We start from the raw sequence: 22,762 nt of genomic DNA, 5'->3' as shown, positions 1-22,762 counted from the left end.
AGCTGGGTTCAAGTCTAGTCTCCTAGGTTCACATGATATCAAAAATTAAAAGCTGACAATTCATAGAACATGATTCAGAAAATTGAACTAAGTCAAGCACATAATTGATCAGAATAAGACAGGTCCCATCACGGTTGTCAAACTTGTTATCATCGCAAAAAATTTTTCCTCCCTTGCGAGAGAGAAACGAATTTTGCAAGTCAAACTCGACCAAAGTTTTGAAAATTGTTTTAAAAATTAACTCACCTCTGTTTTAAAATTTTGCGGGAAAATTCTGTGGAATGGGATCCGTCTGTCAGTACGAGATTCAACTGTTCCTGGCGCCTTTACCAGAGGTAATTGAACCAATGATCAATTATGTACTTTAACTTGACTCAAATATCTAAATTATGCTCTATTTTTCCTAGAATACACAAAGAATCAGGCTTGTGCTATGAAATTTTAAAAAGATGCAAGTTTGAGAAAATATGATGTTTGCTTTGGAAAATTGAAACATGCTTGAAAAATGATTGGAAATGTGCTTGAAATTGGAATTCCAGGGAAAATCATTGAATTTCATTGGAAATCAGAAATTGGATTGAAAAATGAATTCTCAGAAAAACTTGAATCTTGAGAAAATCGATTTTTGAGATTGGGAATTTGCTTTTCTAAGAAAATGGATTTGAGAATTCTGAGAAAATCAAGAAATTCATTGGAAAATGACTTTTGAAATGGAAAATGGATTCTCAAGAAAATGGGAATTCTGAAAAAAATCGATTTCTGAAAACTTGGGATTTTAAAATTTGAGAACGTTAAAGCATTGGAAAATCTTGATTTGAACTTGAGAAATGCCTTGAAATCTCATTTGAAATTTAGAATTCTGAGAAAATCCAATCCTGAGAAAAACTTGGTAAATCCTTGAGAAAATTGATTTTCTTGAAATTGAAAAGTGAATTTGAAAATAATGCAATTTGAATGAAATGAATGAATGAATATGAATTTGAAAGAGAATTTCAATTGAGGAATTGGGAAATCCTTTTGAAACTTGGAGAAATGCAGTGCATTTTTGAAGTTTGTATGCTGAATGTGGCTAATACGAAGATCATAAATCTTGGTTTTCTTTGTATTCTGACTATGGCCATAAATACGAATCCCATCGAGTTCATAAACTCCATAAGAGCTTGTGCACGTGCCATTTGTGTCAACCATAGTGAATTTGAAATAAATGTGCATGAATGATACATCAAATATTGAAATTTGCAGAAATTAAACTATATGCAATGCAGCCCTATTCTAAGCAGAAATGAACTCTTATTCCAAATATTACATTTGATATTACATTGAATTTGAAATGAAAAAAAAAAATAAAACTAAGTCTTCTTCTTGAATATTCCTGCAAAACTAGAAAACAAGATTAGCACAAAAAAGTAGGTTTTTCTGAATTTATCCGAAAATATGGAAAATTATCAGATATTATACAGATATAAACCCAAATTCATACCCCCTTTGATATAAACATGATAAATAATGAATAAATTTCGAAAATAAACTTGAAAATTCAAAATTGGGGTCAAAATGACCAAAATACCCATGATAACCTTGAAATCAGGGTTTTCTTGAAAGAAATTTGGTAAATTTTGGAATTTTGAAAATCAAATGAAATAAATCAAATACAATATGATGAAATATGATTATATGCATGAAAATTTGAAGAATCAAAGATTGAAATTTCAAAATTTAGGTCAAAATGACCAAAATACCCTTGATAACAAGACTATGGCCTTGAAACCAGGGTTTTCTGAAATAAATTTTGCAAAAATAGAAAATATAAAATGAAAATGACATTGAAATTAACCCTAATATGATTCTACAGGCTTAGGTACATGATAAAAACCCTAAAATGGAAAAAATATCATAAAATATCAATTTTAACTTGATTTTCGCCTGATTCTCGCTTCTGAATTTAAAGATAAACTAACACATGGAGAAAATAAACTTGGAATTAAGCCAAATTTGGCATGGACACCTAAAATAACCCTAAAAACGGTATGGAGGTCGAGAATATAATTTTGTTGTATTTTCGTAATATGGAAAATAGTTAAAATCCTAAGAAATTCAAAATTTTGTCTAAAATGCTGATTCTAAACGGGATTTCGGATATCAAACTTCCATAAAAATTTCCCAAATTTTATGGGGTGATATATAACAATAAGGCAAAGATTTTTGAATTTTACACTTTCTCGTTTTAACCTATGATCGGATCTGTACAACTCCGGCAAGTCGGATCGGAATCCGACGACTCTAGGATTTGGGAGAAACAAACAAGTTTCGGTAGAAAATGTGGAAAAAATATCAAACTGATGGGGAAAAGGCTGAAATTATGCGGAAATGTCCTTGACAAACAGAGGAAAATTTTATTTTTTTGCATCATTGGAATTTGGGTAACGGTTTGGAAAAGGGGATACTGTTATCAGAGACCCAAATCTCTGAAATTCTGGATATTGGAATCTGTCAGACAGAAAAGACAATTTCAAAAAACATACTACGACAGTTCCAAAAATCCCCAAATTTTGGTAAATGACAGGAAAATATGTTAGGAACAACTTTAATGTTGAAAGTTTTTGCAGACGAGCTACGGATTAAACGGACTTAGTGCATTAGGGTTTGTCTATACCCTGACAAAGGAAAATCAAGATTTTCCTAGGGGTATGAGAAATCCGATTTTTGACAGAGGGTAAATCTGCTTGTACATATCCCAAAATTTTCAGATCATTAGTAGATTCAATTATAAATCCACTGTGATTATTAGAGAACGATTCAAATCCCCCACAAGGGTGAATCTGAAGGTTCTTGACTGCTAAAGCACAAACGGGAAGTTCAGAGAAACAGAAAACCCGATTTAGGGTTTGATTGGTTTAGATGGGTTCTGAAACCCGAATTGAATCAAATTTTCAGCAATAAATCAGAGACATATAAGCCTAATTGATCTAAATTTTACAGAATTTATTAATGCATAATCTCACATAAAATAACACATGGACTTTACACAAACTTGAAACTCTACAGATTCTAAATCAATCTATTAATAAAACTGTGTAAAATGAATAAATACATGATGAAATTTAGCTAAATGCATTTTTTTTAATTTAAAATTGTATAAAACATGAAAATAAAAATCAAAATCATCATGAAGGGTGAATGACCTATTTTGATGTTGACTCTCAAAATGAGAGAATCCATCCAATAGATAGATGAATCTTACGTTTTACTTAGCCTAAATACGTGAGATGAAACTACTATCATGTTTCTCAATTTAAGAATTATGGAAAAGCATTCATACACAACCAATTCAAAATTTGATTTGATTCCATAGCATCCATAAAAAAATAAAATAAAACTTCAAATCAATGGACGACAAAAATGAAGTATATAAGGGTTTCACTAAGAACGAGAAGATATGAAATAAAGGGACAATGGACTCACCTTGGAGGGTTCGACTACTATGAATGGAATTGAGGCAGCAATTGGGCTGAAAGGGAAGTTTGGAGTGGATGATGTTGGTCGACCAACGGGATGGAGGTCCAGCTAGAGGTGGCCCCTTTACTGCAAAAGGAGGTGTTGGATGGACTTGAATGGAGATGATCGGAGGTAGCTGTTGTGGCTGTACTTGGAGTGGCTAATAGCAATGGTGGCAAGAGCTGCTGGGCGTAAGAAGGAAGACTGGAGCTGTGTTAGAGGCGTTGCAGACCTGCTGGGGATGGTGTATTTAGGGTGGAGGCTGTTTCAAAGTGAAGGCCGGTTGGAAGGAATGGAAGGAGGCTGTTGTGGCGCTGGTTGATGAGATGCAGCAGGTGGCTGCAACTGGAGAGGATCTGCCCCTTTGTTGATGGGCTGGAGTTGAGGGTGGTGGCGCTGGCTGGAACTGCTGGGCATGGATGGCTGTTGGCTGGAGCAATGGAGATGAAAGGATCACCTTGAAGACGTTGGAGTGGCTGCCACTAGAGGAAGCCAAGGGTGGCTGGCATGAATCCTTCGTGGTGGCTGCTAGAAGGCTGGTGGTTGTGTCTCTTTTTGCTGGAAGTTGCAGCCAAGGCTTCTGTTAAGAGGTTGGAGAGTTGTGTAATGGGAGGAATTTTTTTTGCTGTGGTTGTAGCAGCAAAAGAGAGAAGGAGAGAGAGAGAGAGAGAGAGAGAGAGAGAGAGAGGCGTGAGATGGTGAATGGCTGTAGCCTCATGCCTTTAAAAAAAAAAATGGAAAGGAGGTAAGGAAGAAAGAGGAAAGAAGGAAGAAGGAAGGGAAGGAAAAGGAAAGAAGAGGAGAAGAAGGAAAAGGAAAGAAAGGGGAAGAAAGGAGAGGGAAAGAGGAAGAAGAAGGGGCTGGAGAATGCTATTCGTGAATGGAGGGAGAGGAAAGAAAGAAAGAAAAGAAAAAGGAAGAAGAAAGGAAGAAAAGAAAGAAAGAAGAAAAAAAAGAAAGAAAGAAGAAAAGAAATGAAGGAGAAAAGGAAAAGGAGAGGAGGAAAGAGAGGAAATGGAGAGGAAAGAGTGGCTAGGGTGGTCGACCCCATTGTGGGTCCCACCTTAGGTAAAAAAATAAAAATAAAGAAAATGACAAAAAGGTAAATTTTTTTTATATATAAATTAAAACGAAAAATGCAAATGGATGGGCCATCTCAGAGCGGGTCCAAATTCCACTTTTGAAATTCATTTTGACGATTAGAGGGGTAAAATAGTCTTTTTAAAAAAAATTCAGATGAAACGAGCTATTTTTGGCAGTTTTTGAAACGAGCTCGGATTTTGAAGTTCAATACCCCGTTGTGAAGCAAATCTAGTGTAGAATTTAAAATTTTGAGTTTGAAATAAATCCAAATTGTTTTTCTTGGGAAAATATTTCTAAATTTAGACTCCCGGGGTAAAAATGTCAATTTTAGAAACCCAGGGTTTGAAATTGATTTCTGAAAACTTTTTAAAACTTAATCTGGATTAAAATTTATAAAACTGGAGTTCTGGACTTCGAAAATGGAATGAAATATGATGAAATGTTATGAAATGCTAAGAAATGATATGAAATGATGAGAAATGGCATGCGAAATGCAAACCCTGAATGAAGAATTTTGGATGTTAGACCCCGACTGGCAGTTATACTAGTTCAAAAAGCATAAAAACTGATAAAATTTGCAAAATGGTTGAAGAAATGGTTTCTGGATTCTACTGGATTAGAGTGACACTGAAAATCAAGGTTTAAGCTGAAATGAACTAAAATGAGTTGGATTGAGCTGGGTTTTAGAGTTTCAAAACTCAAATAAACTGACAAGGTACTGACTTAACTGGGCTCTTCGACTAAATTTTTAAGAAATACTGCCATTTTTAGAGAAATGGTACAGAATGGTCACTGGAGTAAAGTGAATTAGGGATCTGAGCTTGCTTTGAGCTAGAACAAAGGTTAGTAATACTGACATGAACTAAAATCAAAGCTCGAACACTAGCTCAATTGGCTGAACTCAGCTCAATTTTAGCTAAAAGAGCTTAAATGGACTAAAATGGGCTCTCGGACACTTAGAAATGGTTTTGAACTGAAACTGGAGCACTCGAACTCCTGGTGATCTCAAGTTAGACTCTTGGGAATATGAATGACTGACTCAGAGACAATTGGCTTGGATTTGAGTGAGAAATAAGCTCATTTTTGAAGAAATGATCTCATTTTGGCAGGAATGGTCAGAAATGGAAATGGTATGTTCATTGTGAGCTCGGATGAGCTTGAAATGACTGATATTCTAACTGTTCTGAACTGACCCACAAGCTCGGTTGACTCCGACTGACTGGGTTCGGGATGACCTAGGGGTAAAATGGTAATTTTCCTAGTGAAAGTGGGTAAAATGGTGATTTTCTGAAACTGACTCGGGGTTTGACTCCTACACTGACCTAACAGGGTTGGTACTGCACGAGGAGGGTTGTTTGAGAATGGATGTGAAAAATTTGGGGTGTTTATAAGGCTGATTGGGAAAAGCAAATTGGATGCGTTGCTTATGACAAAAAATACAAGTGTAGTGCTCATACATCCAATCTATGCCAAGTATAACATCATAACCCACCATATCCAAAAGGATAAGGTTGGCAGGGAGGTTCTGCTCAGAAATCATAACCTCTACTCTTGGTAGATAGGTATGAGCGATAGAGATACCACTTGAAGGTATGATAACTTCAAGAATGTTTCCCAGTAAAATGGGTGTAACATCAATCAAGTTTGCAAAACGTACAGATACAAAAGAATGAGTAGCATGAGTGTCAAAAAGAACTTTAGTACCAAACTTTGCAATATAGATTGTATCTTTGACAACATTAGCGTCCTCTTGCAACTCCTCCGCCGAAGTCGCGTACAGACATCCAGTGGCTCTCTTCTGTCCCTGTGCCTGGGACTGCTGGGGTCACTGGTGCTATGGTCCTCAAGGAGTAGAAGTGGCTCCCTCCTGTGCTGGCCTCATAGGGCAGTCATTGATGAAGTGACCCTTTTGTCCACATCTGATACATGCACCAGAGACTCGATAGCAGACTCCAGGATGCCTCTTATTGCAGTGCTTACATACTGTATATGTTTGTGGTGCCAGCGCACCACCCTATTGCACCCTGACCTTCTTTATAGGTGGCGCCCTACTATGATTGTTGCCAAAATTTTCCTTTCTTTTTAAGGAAGGGAAAACTCTCGCAAGGTCCACTTGACCTTTTAAAAAGATTTGGAAAAGTTACTCGCCTCTGTTTTTAAAAAATGCGAGAAAACTGGGAGACGGGATTCGCTCATCGGTACGAGGTTCAACCGTTCTTGGCACCTTTACCAGGGGTAATCGAACCAAGGATCAAATTTTATGCCTTTAACTTGTTCAAATTTGCCTAAGAAATTATTCTAAGTCCTAAATGCACATAGAATCATGCTTGTGCTATGATTTTTGAACTTGAAAGTATGTATATTTTTTTAGAAGGATTTCAGAAATCTGAATTTTCCAAGTGATTTTGAAATGGATTTGAAAATATCTTTTTAGGAAATGGAAGAATTGAACCTGAATTAAAAAATTGGAATTAAAATTGAAATTGAAATTGAAATTGAAATTGAAATTGAATTGAAAACTTGAAATTGTTTTGGATTTGACTTGAAAAACTTGAAATTCGAATTGAGAACTTGAAGTTTGATATGAATTTTGAGTTTAAAATTGCAAAATGAAATTAAAAGTTGAAATTGAATTTAAAATTAAGTTTAGAAATATGAATTGATTGAAATTGAAAATTGAAATTAGAACTGATTTTTGAAATCAGAATTGAATTTAGAAATCGAATTTGGAATTTCAAATTGAATTTGAAACTTTAAAAATGAAATTGAAAATCAAAATTAGAATTGAAATTTGGAAAATAAGAAAGAACTTTTGATTTAGAAATTGAAGAATTGGAGTTGAAATTCAGAATGAAGAATTCAAGTTTAAATTCAATTTGGAATTGTGATATGAATAAAAGTTAAAATTTAAAATTTGAGAAATGAAATGGAATTTTGGAAAATGAAATTTAACTGAAATCATTTTGAAATTCAAAAATTCAAAATTGATTTTAGAATTAAATCAAGTTTGGAAATTGAAATGAAATTTGAAAAATTCAAAATTTTGAATTTGAAATAGAAATTTGAATTTAAAAATTGAAATTGAAATTGAAATTGAAATTATTTTGGATTTTGAAAATGATTTTGAAAATACTTTTAATTTGCAAATGATTTTAAATTTGAAATTGAAATTCAATTTCGAAATAGTTTTGAGCTTTATTTTTTATAACAAAATGGAAAATAAATTTCAAAAATCACTTGGAAAATACTTTGAAATTGAAAATATTTTGAATAATTTTGAAAAATAGAAAATAATGATGCAATTCTATCTTAAATAATGAATATATTTAAAAAGAATTTATTTGAAATTGGAATTAAAATCAAATTTCATTCTTTAATAGAATTAAAACAAGATTAAAACTTTAATATATTCATGACTATGGTCACAAACATATTCTAATTTAATCTTTATTTAAATTCTAATAAAGAATAAAATAAAATTTTTTGCCTTTATAGAATTAAAATAAGATTAATTTTTCATATATTTATGACTATGGCCATGAATATACTTTGATTTAATCTTTATTTTAGATTCTAATAAAGAAAGAAAATGTATTTGAAATATGATGATTTTTTAAAATGAATTGTATTTTAATGAAGAATAATAATTCTAAGTATTATTCATATTCCAACTATGTCCGTAAATACGAACTTTATTTAGTTTTTATTTATCCTCTATTAAATGATACACGTGTCATTTGTGTTTCACCATAGTGCCATTGAGAAATAAAATAAAAATGCAACATGTGTCATATTAAGTATGAAAATGAAAAAGTAAACATACACCACGGATTATTACAACCCTTGAATTAATTGTAATAATTGAAAAAAAATAGAAATTCATGCAAAATGAGTAAACATGTTAGCAATAAATGTAAGGCCTTTGTGGATTTTTCTCAATTATTGAAAAATTGAGAAAACCCATAATTTAGCCTTTTTATGCCCTAAAAATAAAGAAAAAATCCATAGACATATTGGAAATTGATGAAATTTAATTTAAAGGTTCCTAATAACATTAAAAATATCCTAGAATCAAAAAATACAGAAAACGTTTGAAGTAAAATCAGAATTTTGTTTTTTTTATCCAAGTAAAACAAAATATTTTAAAATTGAGATATGTAAATCAACTCTGTCAGAGTATTTCGAATGAATGGAAGCCTAAAACAATTCAGATTGAGTTGAAAATTGATTCCATAGATTCTTAACTTTTTAAGGAAGAATTTCCTATTTGCAGATCTTGAAAAGCATTTTTAAAACTCGAGATATGACTAAAACATTGAGAAATAAATTCTAAAATCAGGAAATGGAGTCTTGACAGACAAGTTTCTGTAATTTTTGAGTTTTAGGGGCCAAACTGATTTAATTTCTCCCAAATTTGTGGGATAACTTGCTAAGTTTAACCATGAAATATTTTTAATTTATATATCTAAAAAATAATTTCCCATTAGGAAGATTTCATCTGATCAAGTTGGCCAAAAATCTGTGAAAGCCTTTGAAAGAAAATTCAATAGGTTTCTGGTTTTTTATCTGAATGATAGATGAAAACTTAATGAATTTTTTTTAAAATTGTCATAAATAAACTAGATATTCTAAGGAAAAAAATCTTTTTACAGATCTAAAAAATGATCTCCCATTAGGGAGATATGAATGCAACAAGTTGAATTTAAGTCAGAATGATGCCTAAAATTGTAAACATATAAGGTTTTGACTTAAAATGCAAAAAAATAGAAATACTCTATATAAATGAATGAAACTTTACACAAAAAAATGAGACATGAATATAAAGAGGATCCTTTTTACATATTTTAAAAATGATCTCTCATTAAAGAGATATGACTCTGACAAAATGGATAAAATTCTGAACCATTGAAATGACACAGGGTTACAGAGTTATGGTTTTTAACCAAAATCAGATATCAAAACATCATACAAACTGATGAATTTTGGTATAGACAAACTATACTTAATTCTTGAGATATCCCTTTTTTACAGATTTGAAAAATCATATCTGGTTAGGGAGAAATCACTCAAACAAGTTGGTCTAATTTCAGGCCAAATTCGAATGACTCAAAAGAGTGGGTTCCGAATCCCAATTTTTTTGAGGGACCACACCAACTCAGATTGATCTTATTTTTAGTATGGATCTTGAAAACATACTAATAAAGATGTGGTAAAAAAATCAAATCAAAATAATACCTAATTATATGCGAAATAATGAAAGCAAAAATGGATCAAAATTGAAAATATCATCTCAGCATAATTGAATGGAGTAAAATCTCATAAGTGATTTGATCCAATGATCAAACATGAGATCTACCAATCTAGATCATATATGATGATTAGAATGACATAAAAACAATAATAAACCATCTAAACATGGAATTAAAAGCATTAGGGCATAAATTAAAATTGATTTTGCCTTTTGAATGTGAGATTTGATCTACTGAAAGATCAAATCTCAATTCTAAGTGGCTAAAAGGAAAATGCATAAAGTAAATAGCAAATTGAGTAGATCAAAGCATAGAAAATAAAAATTAACATGAAATTAAGTTAGATCTATATTGCTATTACATTGAATTAAGAGGAAATTGCAAGAAATAAAAGAAAAGAAAAGAGATGGGGAGTTTAGAAAAAAAAAGTAGAAGAGGAGAGAGAGTGAGAGAGTGGGGGAGAGCTTACCTTAAGGGCTGGAGAGAGAAGAGAGAATGGAGATGACAACACTTCTTCTTCTCCTTTTTTGTTTTTTTCCTCCTCCTTTTCCTCATCCTTTTCCTCCTTTTTGGAGGGCTGGAATGAGGGGGGGCGCCCCCCCCTATGGGGCCATTTTTTAATTGTCAAATGGGCAAAAATGCCCATTTGTCAAAAAATTTGACATGTGGCACCCTTGTGCCCATGTGTGTCTTTTAATGTTTTTTTAAATGGGTAGTTTGGCCATTTGGTTAAAATTTTGACACATGGAATCATTTTGTAAGTGATGCTCATGTGTGTTTTTAAAAGCAAAAAGGGGTTTTAAAAGTGAATTTTAAAATGAATTTGAAAAATGCCAAGTGGTTCCCTTTCTTTGGAAATGTATTTTTTTCTTCTTTTTTATTTTAATAGGTTTAAAAATCTAAGTTAAATAAAATGTGAATAAAAAAGGAGAATTCTGAAAATAATGGATTTTGATTGGATCTGAGATCCAATTTGATTTTTAAAATCCAAATTGAGTTAAAAACTGGATCCAGGTTGAATTTTGAGAAATTTTGCAAAAATATTAAATTTGGGTTTGAATTTCAAGAATTGTTTTTGAATTGGGGATAAAAATTGGATTTTGATTTTGAATTTAAATCCCCAAATAAAATTTGGATTTTGAATCTGGATCTGGATCCGTTTTTGATATTTCAAAATCCAAATTGAATTACAAACTGGATCTAGTGTATTTTTCAAAAGATTTTTTCAAAATGATGGATTTGAATTTCAAATTCAAGAATGGATTTTGAAATTAGGATAAAATTAAATTTTGAAATGGATCTGGATCTAAGGTTTTGAATAAAAATTGGATCTGGATCTCGATTGCATATCAAAATGAAGAAAATTGGTTCGAATTGGGCTCAAACCCAGGAAATAAAAAAAAAAGATCTTTGAAACGAAAAATCTAGGCTTGAATTTGGATATTGGATTAAACCTGGAAATGGATCTTGAATCGGGATCAGAAACCAAGAAATAAAATTGGATATCAAATATCAGATGAATTTGAGATTAGAAATTGATTCAAATATACTTCTGAATGGATTGGAAGTACAAAAGGGGGTTTGGCATCTGCAGAAGGAGATGTCTGGAACGGACTTGAAAAATTTGGGGTGTTTACACCTACTAGTCTTCGTAGCTGGTCGAGGGGCCTTATTCCCACTGCCCTTTGACTTTTCGAATTGGCTAGGCTGAGCCTTCTTAGAAGACTCCCAGTCATCCTGCAGTATTGTGGCCATCTTGATGGCCTGGTTGAGATTTTGAGGATGGCTAGTAAGCACTCTCGTCCTCAAACCATTGCATAAACCATGCACATACTTATTGAACCGCACCTCATATGTGGTGTACGTATGCAGACAATACTTCTCTAGGTACCAGAAATGTGTGGTGTACTCTGTCACCTTCATTGACCCTTGATGAAGATCCAAGAACTCCTGCATCTTGCGATTGCGTGCATACTGAGAAAAGTAGGTGTCTATGAACACCATTATGAACTTCTTCTATGTGAGGGTGCATTGCTCATTCGGCGTATAGCGTGCCTCTTGTGTCATCTCCCACCAGCTCTTGGCATCACCTTGAAGCCGGTAAGTGGCGAAGGAAACCTGTCTCTCAGTGGGGACCTTGAGAATCTCAAAGATCTTGCCAATCGTGTGAACCCACTCCTCTGCCGCATCACGATCCTTCTTACTAGTGAAAGTAGGAGGGATCAATTCCATGAAGCGTTTGTAAGATGTTGTATAAACTACGACAGGAGGCAGTGCTACGGGTCCATTACGCTGATGGCCTCTACCATTGCCATTACCCCTGTTGCCGACAAGGTTCTGGCAAGTGGCCGTAAGAGTCGTGAGGGCTTAAAAAATGAAGTGCCTCCAAGAAGTCCAACCTGCAGGCTGTCGGTTGGCCATCTACAAACACATATATGGATTCTGATTACTTTTAAGTTCGGTATAAATCAAAAACTCTTGTTCATATGACCCTATAACATTTATGTTCTGGTTTTGCAACCATCAACAAAGGAAACTGTTTTTAGGCATAACATATCATCAAACTAGACTAAAATGGAACATACTTACAACGTTGGTGGTTGGCTGTACGAGCTTTGAGTCATTCTTTCCTTAAGCTCTGATACCAAGTTTGTAACACCCCAATTTTTCATAACCCAAAAAATGGTAGATTTTTTTTTTTGAAATACCTTTAAATATTTTAGCAAACAACAATAGAAAAAAAAAATAAATCGGGTCTAAAAGCTGGCGTGCTACTTCTCTTATTCATGCATAACCATATGATTGTGGGGATTTAAAAGAAATAGATTTCAACTTATATAAAATAAATCAATGTCCACAATCATTAAAAAAATTAATTACTTTAGTGCATTGACATAATAATCAAATAATAAATCAAAGTCCAAAAATCTTGTAAATGCAAAGAAATGGTAGGTTCAGTCCTCATCGCAACTTCTTGCCTTCGCATGTAAGCTACTCCTCATTACCTGAAAAATATTAAACCATATAGGGTCAGACAGCACATGTCTGAGTAGAGTAAGATGATACTAAACTTGTAAGACAAATACAAAGCAGGAATTTCAACAACAGTTTCATAGTTTAGCACTTAAAATTTACTGAAATAATTACTTAACTAGTTATGCATATTCAATCTACCAAATTAACCAAGCGAGAATCAATTCATACATTCAAGAAGTAAGATGCATGAGCAGTTAATCTGCATGACTTATCATATGCAGAAGCCCTTCCATGCATGTAAATATTCTTGTCTTTAATTACGTTCTCTTTCTTAAGTGATGCATGCAATGCCTAACTAATGCACATACATCTAAAGTTATCACTTTTTAGCCCTGCTGATATGACACAGGCTTTACTACCAGATCAGGACCATGGCTAAGGTAGTGTTTTACATGCAGGGGTGACTTTGACCAGCCCGAGCCCTTTCACCAGGACAGGGTGAGGGACGATAATACAAGAGAGATTTCCAACACCTTTCAACCTGATGTATCAAATTTCCTCATGAGTTCCTTTCCCTTTACACTTCAATCTAATGTAGAGGTTTCTCGATAAAATCGTGGGAGGAGATGAGCAACCTTTCGTACTCGAAACATACTTGCCCCATGAAGTTTTATACCACTTGCTACTCTCCCAGCAAGTATCTTGATTTTAATGTCACATGTTTACTTGATTATATTTATATTTTTCATGCAACATCAAAACCTTTAGCCACTTTACGAGCAATAGATGCATTCTTATAAAACATTGAAATATTTATTCAATCATGCTTTTAACACGAATTTAAGCATGTGCAAAAATAAAAATTTCATTCATATTCATGATTTAGTTAGCACATATGCATGTACATGGCCAATGCTATACAGAACATGAATTAGAGCATCAATATCGTTACAACATCAATATCATCATCATCATCATCATCATTATAACATGGGCATACATGCAACCAACACAATATTTGAAATTAAACCATGAACTTGCATTCATTAGACCCTTTGATCCTTTATCTTTATGTGTAGGCTTTCTTAGGCCTCGTGCATAACCATCTCAGTAGCAATACATGTCTTAAGCTAGACATAAAAACTTCTGCATAAAATCAGACCTGCATACGGATTCACATGCTGCATGCTATTCGATATGAAGAAATTTATACAACATATATGCAAACTACACAAAGGTCGACCCTAGATCTAAGGACCGATCTCGATTAGCAAAATCCTCAACTCTGTCCGACTATTACAGAGCTAACAGAAAAAAAGTTACATTCAGTGAATAGAGTTGATATTTTTATAATATGTAGGAAATTTTATCAGCTTTCCGTAGTTGCAAACCGTTCATGAAAATTCTAACGTATGAGGGGGTTATGAACATTTTACTATAGATATGACATATTCTATTCCGACTATCACAGGGCCATGCTCAGTCCATTAACAGAGCCCAAAATTTCACAATAAATGTAACATTTTGTTAGCTTTCCAATGAAATGAACCGTTTATCAAAACTCTTTTAAACGAGAGAGATACAAATATTTTACTGGTCAGATGTCTAACCAAAAAGCTATAATTTTGGGTCTATGCTTTCGGGTTGGACCGAACCGGGTCACCCGAATTCGTACACCCGTGATTTTTCTTGCATAAATTTAATAAAACCTAGAATAAAATATACAACTAAGTTTGATATATTTTAACTAAGACAAATCACACTTTTCCTCAGTCATTTGGCTAAAAAAATATGCCCATATCGCACACGCTTTATTTTCTCATAAATTAATTCGGTAAAATACACAATAAATTAACTAAATCATGGAATATGCATGAAATAAAAACTCAAAAAAAATCTACAAAAATTATAGAATATCTACTTTAATATATTCTATCAACTACCATTGAATATTGCATAATATTAGCTACGATATCCCCATCGTTTCAATATTTACTAGTTTATTTTCTCAAAAAACCCGATATTGATAAAATTGCAATATCCCAAAATTTCTACCATGAAAATTCACAAAAATTTTATAAAATGTCTACAACAACCTATTTTACCAATACAAATCATTACTTGCAAGAGAATCATAGCATAACAACCTATTTTACAAATTGCTTTTCTGAGAAATTGGGTTTTTATGAAAAAACTGATTTCCAAGAGGGGTTTTTTTTCGGGAAATCGTTCTTTTTCCATAGATCTTTAGATCTGGTTCAAAACCACGGTTAGGAGGGTTTGATCATGGTCTAAACTCATGAAAAATCATTAGAATTCATGCCAAGAATTTCATTCTTGCAAGAAAAGCATAGATCACCTACCTCATATGCGAAAAACATTTTTCAAACAGTTTGACAGGTCTTTTTGCATGACCCGGATGATCCACACCTTCTACTAACTTGAGAAAGATCTTATACACCCCTTGGAATCACGTGGAGGTCTTTATTGAATCCAAGAAAGAGAAGGAAAGGCTCTATGGAGCGTGGGGAAGAGAGGAGATAAAAGAGGTTTTAGGGGGAGAGAGAAAGAGCTAAAAAAAATTCAACAAAGAGTGGGGAGGGGCATGCAGCCCTTCTCTATTTATAAACATGGCCTTTTAGATCAAGGGCTGAAATTAATTCCAGCCCTTTGATCTAAAGGCTACGATAGAGTATCAATTTTTTTCCTAACTTGCCAAGTAAGCAAGTTGACTAGAGTTATAATCCTACTAAAATACCTTGTTTCCCTCTTACCTCAACCCCTATTAGGACTCTTTATAGGTGACACCACTCCTTGTGGAGTCCTCTAGATGGACGTCCCACCTTAGAGTTTTTTTTTGAAATCCATTCCATTAAATTACAAATAAATTCTTCTTAAATTTAATTTAAATGTCAATTAAGACTTTTCCTAAATGAACTAAAATTCAAATGAAATGTAAATATACTAAGTATAAACTAACTCTAGCATATTAGGGTTTTAATAATCATATTACCACAATTCAATTTATTTAAATTACTCATTTTAAATATATTTTCCTTCAAAAAAGAAATCAAACTTTTAACAAAAATGTTTTAAATAGAATAAACTTCAGATTTTCTAAAAGAAAAACCCTAAACGTGTAAGGGTTATTTTTACCTCATTTTAATATATTTATTTACTCTAAACCTTATGAATATCCACAAGCATTCATTTCAACCAAATAGTAAAAATTAAGACTTTATTTTGGCAAGAAATTTTTGAATTCCAAAAAAAAATCTAAGGACTTGAAAATTTCCAAATATTATAGTGAGTGTTTAAAAGGGTCAAAACGGACTTGCTTATGGAATCTCCAATAAAGAGATTGGGCTTGTAAGCCCGGGTGTGTGTACTATGAGCACATATAATTTAATTGATGAGCCTAATAATTAAATAACATCGATGACCCATTCAGACTAGGTCCATTGGATCGGGGATCACTTTAGAGAAAGTGGGGGTACACACAATCGATTGACCGTTGTTTGGTTTTTGGGGGGCATTAGAGTCTCCCTTGGTCCCCAGTCTTTGGTCGTAGGCGGCCCAGACTACCAGGTATCATAGGTGGTATGTCCAAAATCCCTGCAAAGTAGGAATCAATTTTGTTTTCCCCATCTGCCAAACCCAACTCTAGCTAGTTCAATAAAATATTTTAACAAATATATGAACCAAAAAAGGACCATTTGTGGGTTCTAAAAGCATCGACTGGTAACTACTTATACACCCCTTGTGTAATTAAGAACCTAGTAAGCATAAGAGAATCATAACCCTAAGCCTCGATAAGAATTTGAGAATTCTACCTCTAAAGGCGCATCCTTTATTCAGGGATTTTCCAAACTTCCTAAATATGCACATATTATAGGGGTTGATCAATAACTCTAGGGGACACACGACAACAATGTTGACTATGATACAGACCTTGAGGCAACGCGTGTGTAGTGTCACGGTCTTTTTGCTGAGGACCGTGTGGTGCTAGGATGCGAACTAGGCAAGCCTATAGAGCGGAAGCAGCGTGCTGGAGGAAAGCGAGGTGGTGCATCGATAGACGACACCAAGGAGCAGAAGTGAAGTGTGGGTGGCAACTCTTCAAGGCCACCGTATAAGAGCGAATGCCCAATAAGTGCTCACAACACTTGGGAGACAACTATTGAGGAACACCGTGTAGCAACGAATGCCCAATCAGTGCTCACAACACTTGGGAGGCCCAATGAGGCTAGAGGCTCATGGGCAAGCAACAACCCATGAGAGATGACTACACACAAAACCATAGATGCAAGTAGTGTGGCAGGCAATCACCAATGAGCACGAGCAACCTTCAAGCAAACAAGGTGGTGCGGCAAGGCACCGAGCAAGCAATAGAAGGACTCTGTGATATAGTCTTTGAAGGCCAAACCTCTGCTCTTTGGCGCATGGGAGCAAACTGTGAAGACACTCAATTTCCAAAATGTTAGCTGTATTTTGCTCAGAGAAGTCGATGCTCTGTTGCCCCTCCTCGAAGGACTATCAGTTGCTGAAGAACCAACGCTTTGCTAAAAACTATATTGCTGCCTTGGCCCATGTTGCTCTGATCTTTTGGGCCATGTGTTGCCTGTGGTCGCATTGCTTTGCTCAATGAGCTACTATGGGTTGAAAGACACCTGCTCTACTCAGGAGGACCAGACCACCTCCAACCTTTGAAATTTCATGGCGGCTTGTCTACGCAGTGTATCTTAGTGGGTGATGATTCCACCACAATAGAGTGGCTTTACCTTACCAGGAACTCCATGACAACATCAGTCGCTTCTCAATCTGGGAAGTATCAACAAGGACGTCCATTTTTTCTAGTGGAGGAGAATGTGTGATGTATGTGACGCCCCAAAATCCCAACTTGGAAAATCCTTAAATTTTTAGAGTTGATTTTTTTTTAAAGCATTGTGCAAAGCGGAAAAACTCACAAGGGAAAACAATTGAAAATTCTGGGCGGGTTACAGGGTGAACAACAAAAGGAAACATTTTATTTATTACAAATTAATACATGAGGAATATACATCATTTCTCTTTTCAAAAGACTACTGCCAAGATCACAAGTTCTAGAGTGTGGGTTCAGTCCTCTGCCGTATATCGAGCTCCATCACACCACATCGAGTCAGTCACCTGTATCCCCATAAAACGGGGTCAGAACTCTTGCGAGTTGGTGAAGATCAACAACCTCATACATCTAATTATCATGGAAAAAGGCATATAACATGTAAACTGGTAAAGTGACAGATATATGTGCATGTGTCATTTAAGTGCACGTGCTACAAGTCTAAGCAATAGTGAAAGTATCAAGTACAATGAGGAAACTAGCAAAAACAAAGAACTGAGCTAAACAACTGCTGAACGATAAGTGACTAAGGAACCATAAGCAAGACAAGCACAAGAACAGTACTAACAACAACAATGAAGTAAAGATAATGCTAAGTGATAAGCGACAATGTCGAGCATTAACACACTTAGACAATAATATCAAGCATCTAAGCAAGTGAGCAAGGAAGATATAACTCTAGCATCATGTTCCAAGATAAGCAGTACTACCATGATCAAACGATTAGCAGAATTGAGGAATTAGCATTTGCATTCAAGGGCAATGATGAATGTTTCATCAATTATATATCCAAAGCACACAGGATATACTACAAAGGAAGATACGTGTAACCACACGTTTTTAGCACAGTGAGTTCAACTCACGAGATGAGTCTATCGCCCACATAAACTCGCCATGGAGTTTTTGGCATCCAATTCAGTCTCAAGGACAAGCATATATTTCTATAATGCGCTTCAAGTTCCCTTTTTGTACTTATGGGACAGATCAAGTGTCAAGGGTAAACCGTGTGCCCAATGCAAACGTACATGAAGATATTTAGGCATTTAAGTAGTAAAGCAATTTAATATTGGAGTAATTACGATGATAGAAATCATCACATTTATAAATCAATAGTTAACCTTAATTAGGCATATCTAGTCACAATTCCTCCTCCCGAGGTACTTAGGCCCATCCGGCCTTGTGTTCCCCTCAGGGTAACATGAGCAAAAATGTTGATGTCATGCTCGATCATTTACGTGCTCCAGCACAACAAGCACAGAGAAGTACCTTGCTGTCAAAGGTGATAATAATACATTAACAATAAGGGATGTGACATACTTAACCAAGTGAGCTTGACTCACGAGATGGGTCTATCGCTCATGCTTAACTCACAACGGAGTTCAACAATATCGATTGGAAAATGTGTCAATATCTGAATGTGGTGTTTGATCCCAAACCTTTGTCAGGTCATGCTAGATACGAAATATGCGACTTGCATTAGTGTAATGCCAAGAGGTGGATTACCACATATCTATATATGCCGCATACAATCCATAGAATGTTCGTGTCAATATATGCAAGTGCGAAGTGTAATTGCTCAACCATCAAACATAAATGTTAATATTTTTGTATATCATTTCTATTCACGTGTGAACACGTGCAAGTGCTAAGTGAGATTGGACAACCATAACAATAACAAGTACTCGTCCTCTTTACGATACTTGCAATTATGACAATTTAAGCGTATTAACACATGCCTCTTTGCACGAACTTAAACTTCACATAGATGTTTAGATACAAATGCCTCGTGGTCCCCGTGGGTACGCAACAAGGTCTTAGCCATTTGTGAACACCCCAAAATTTTCAAAGTCTTGTAAAAATGACCTTTTTGCCCCTGGCCCCATCTTCTGAGAAAATCAAAGCTAAATCTCAGTTATTCTTCATATTTTCTGAATTAAATTCCAAGCTGATGTATCCAACTTGATCTTGGATTCAGATCCAGTGTCAAAACCCAAATCTGAGTCTCGTTGTCCAAAGTTTCAAATTAAAATTTCAAAATACCAAAAATAATTTTTGAAAATCTCAAACAGTCCATCTGGTATCCTGTTGGATCCACAACCCCGTATTTCTCAATTCGAGGTTTTAAACGTTGAATATTTCCTAAACATCCGGATATAAACCCATTTTCTGAAGAAATTTTCCCAAAATAGCCTTGAATTCTCAGAAAAACTCTCCTCTTGTAAATAATTTGCAAAAATACAAAAAAAATAGTTTTTAATTTTTGTTTTCTTGTAAAACTTTAGGATTTTATTCCAAAAATACAAAAAATGGAAAATAACACAAAAACAAAAAAAAAATTAGAAAATGTGGACCTCAAAACCTTTTAAAAACTTGTCTTTTTCTAAAAACCTCATTTGAAAAACCATTTTACAAAAGGTTTTCTTTAAAGAGGATCCTCTTTTTGGAAATATGATAAAAATATAACAGACTCCCTCCCGCGCATTTCCCCCTCTAGAAACCTCCATCGAACTCCATCACAGGAGGGCTCCCCACCATCGTCCATCTTCAACAAACCTTCTTGTCTTCACCCTCAATCTTCAACCATTCTCCATTCTTGAACCCTCCAGACTCTCTTTAAGAAGAGACATCCCATCTTCTTCAGGGGATCCACATTTTTCCATCGACTTTCACCCACCTTCACGCAGCAACCCTCCATCGGCCTTTTTGCTGGAGCATCCCATTATCGACATCATCCATTGTGCATCATCGTGAGGCATCCATTTTCTTCTCTGATTATTCACTTCTTTGTCTCACACATCAACTTTGCTTCTAGAGGCAATATCGACCAGGGTTAAGCATCATCCATTTTCCACATCGAGTGCGAAATTTCTCTCCATCGGCTCTGCTTTTGAGGATTGTCGATCATTTGGAAAAATCGATCATCTCGACAGTTGAAAAAACTCCAGCACCCTTGCAACACACAGGAGGCGTTGTCCTTCCTCCAGAACCCCTATTAGAGTTGCATGAGTTTTTTTTCGATCTGATTGGCTATAGTCCAGGGAGATCCTAATAGATCGGGTAAGATCCCTTCCCTCTCTTTTCCCTGTATTCCTTTTTCCCTCTTATTTTCCTTAGTTTCCCCTTATTAATCGTCCGAATAAAGGAACCATGGACTGTGTTGAGTTGCTCATGATAACTTTAACACCCTCCTGTGCAACAGCAATCGGAATATCTCATTCCAACACTTTTTTTTCTTTCATTTGCTTATGTGCTCTGCTCCATTTTAATGATTTGGTAATGTTTTGATCCTCTTTTGATTCTGCGAATTACTGTTCTTCCTCCTGATCATTTACTGATTTTAATTGTCATATATCTTAATGTCTTCTTTTCTTTTCTTTTTCTTTTGGATCTCTTATATGTGTTTAGATATCTCATGTAATTTTCTTATTTTTTGTTTTTGATGTCTTTTACCTGTTAATGTCTGGGTTTTCCAATTCGCATTTCCCTAAATATCCACTACATTCACACTATATTTCCGCATCCCTCTTTGAGACCTGTTCACGATTCATCCATTGCAAACTTCTTTGGTTTTAACATAACAGCATCTCATCCATCTCATTCCATTTATCATACATTATCCTTGTAACTTAAGATACATTAACGTTCAGATGGCCTGCTTATAATTTTTTTTTTTTACACGGCCAAAACTTAGAAGGCCAGAAATCCGTGGCAGCATAGGGGGGGTGTTTCACTGGTTTCACCAGTATGACGTTTCATTTGTATATTCGCTATCTCCCCTTTTCAATACCTGTGTTATCATTTCTGTTACACTGTTACCTCAATCTCCATGGCAATACATGATCAGTGGCCTCTGGTGATCTGCAGTTTGATGTATTGGTGGTATATCAACATTAATTCCTCATCTATGATGTGTTTTATAGGCATGAATGTTTCACTTTGATCTCATTATCTTGAACCTACATTACCATTGCGGTACGTGGGCCTCACCCAAATATTTTAGATTTTCTTATCTCCAGAAAATTACAGTTCTTGTTTACTGTAATTTGAGTTGCAAAATGCAAGCTATTAAGGCTAATCTTACAAACAGATGTGAACAAGGCAGAATTACTCTTAGATGAAGGCTCTAATGATGTTTTTCTTTTATGGTTAGGAAAATGATTCACATGAGTGGATCATGACTTTCACACTGAGAAACAAGTGGAAGTCGAATTGTCCAGGTCTAGGAAATCATCCTGGTAAGATATCTAACTTCTCATCCTGATGACAGGACACAAGAATAAAAAAAAAATCATGTCAAAGAGGATGGAGGGGATCCTAAATCTGCCTCAGAATTTCGGCTACAGAATCGTCTTTTCAGTCAGTAAGATTGGTATGTCGCACCAGCTGGGCTAGCCGAGGTTACTGTGGAAAAAACCATCCTGATTCGTCCATCTTGATTCACTCCATTACATATGCTAGTGTGTATTATATATGTCAGTTTGTACATATTATACCTGTTAGTTGTACATATTAAATATATTTCATAAGCTAGTTTTTCATATTCACCACACCACACATGATAATCTGTATGCGTAATTTGTCTGACATACATCGATTTGCACACATCATTGTATCAGCACATTGATCATCGGCTGGTGTGTTATCTGCATATCATGTTCAGCCTCTGTATTGACCTATGATGATTGGCCTCCAGCATGCTATTCACTACAAGCACCAATTATCTGTAGCTAATTTCAGATGCATGGTGAACCTTCAGTAATATTCTTTTTTTGCATCAGTCGTTGACTGTACCATGGAAATGGTTTTGAGTTGGTAAAACAAATATTTATTCATCTGTTGGCTCAATCCCCAACCAGATCCAAGTCCGAATAGTCAGTCTTGTGAATTATGGTGACGCTATTACTGTTTTATTAAACCACCTGTGCACCATTCTCCATTATTTGCTGTCCTACATAACACCTTCCTATATTCACATAAACTCATTTAACGCCACCTTCTTCTGTATTCAATTTCACTTCCTTGCATTAGTTCCCTATACATGCCACATCACTCGCTGTAACCCTTATGTATTATACATAGC

This window comes from Nuphar pumila, chromosome 9, assembly GCF_984573655.1.
Source record: "Nuphar pumila chromosome 9, dmNupPumi1.hap1.1, whole genome shotgun sequence".
Classification (NCBI taxonomy): Eukaryota; Viridiplantae; Streptophyta; class Magnoliopsida; order Nymphaeales; family Nymphaeaceae; genus Nuphar; species Nuphar pumila.
Note: the sequence above shows the minus strand (reverse complement) of the source record.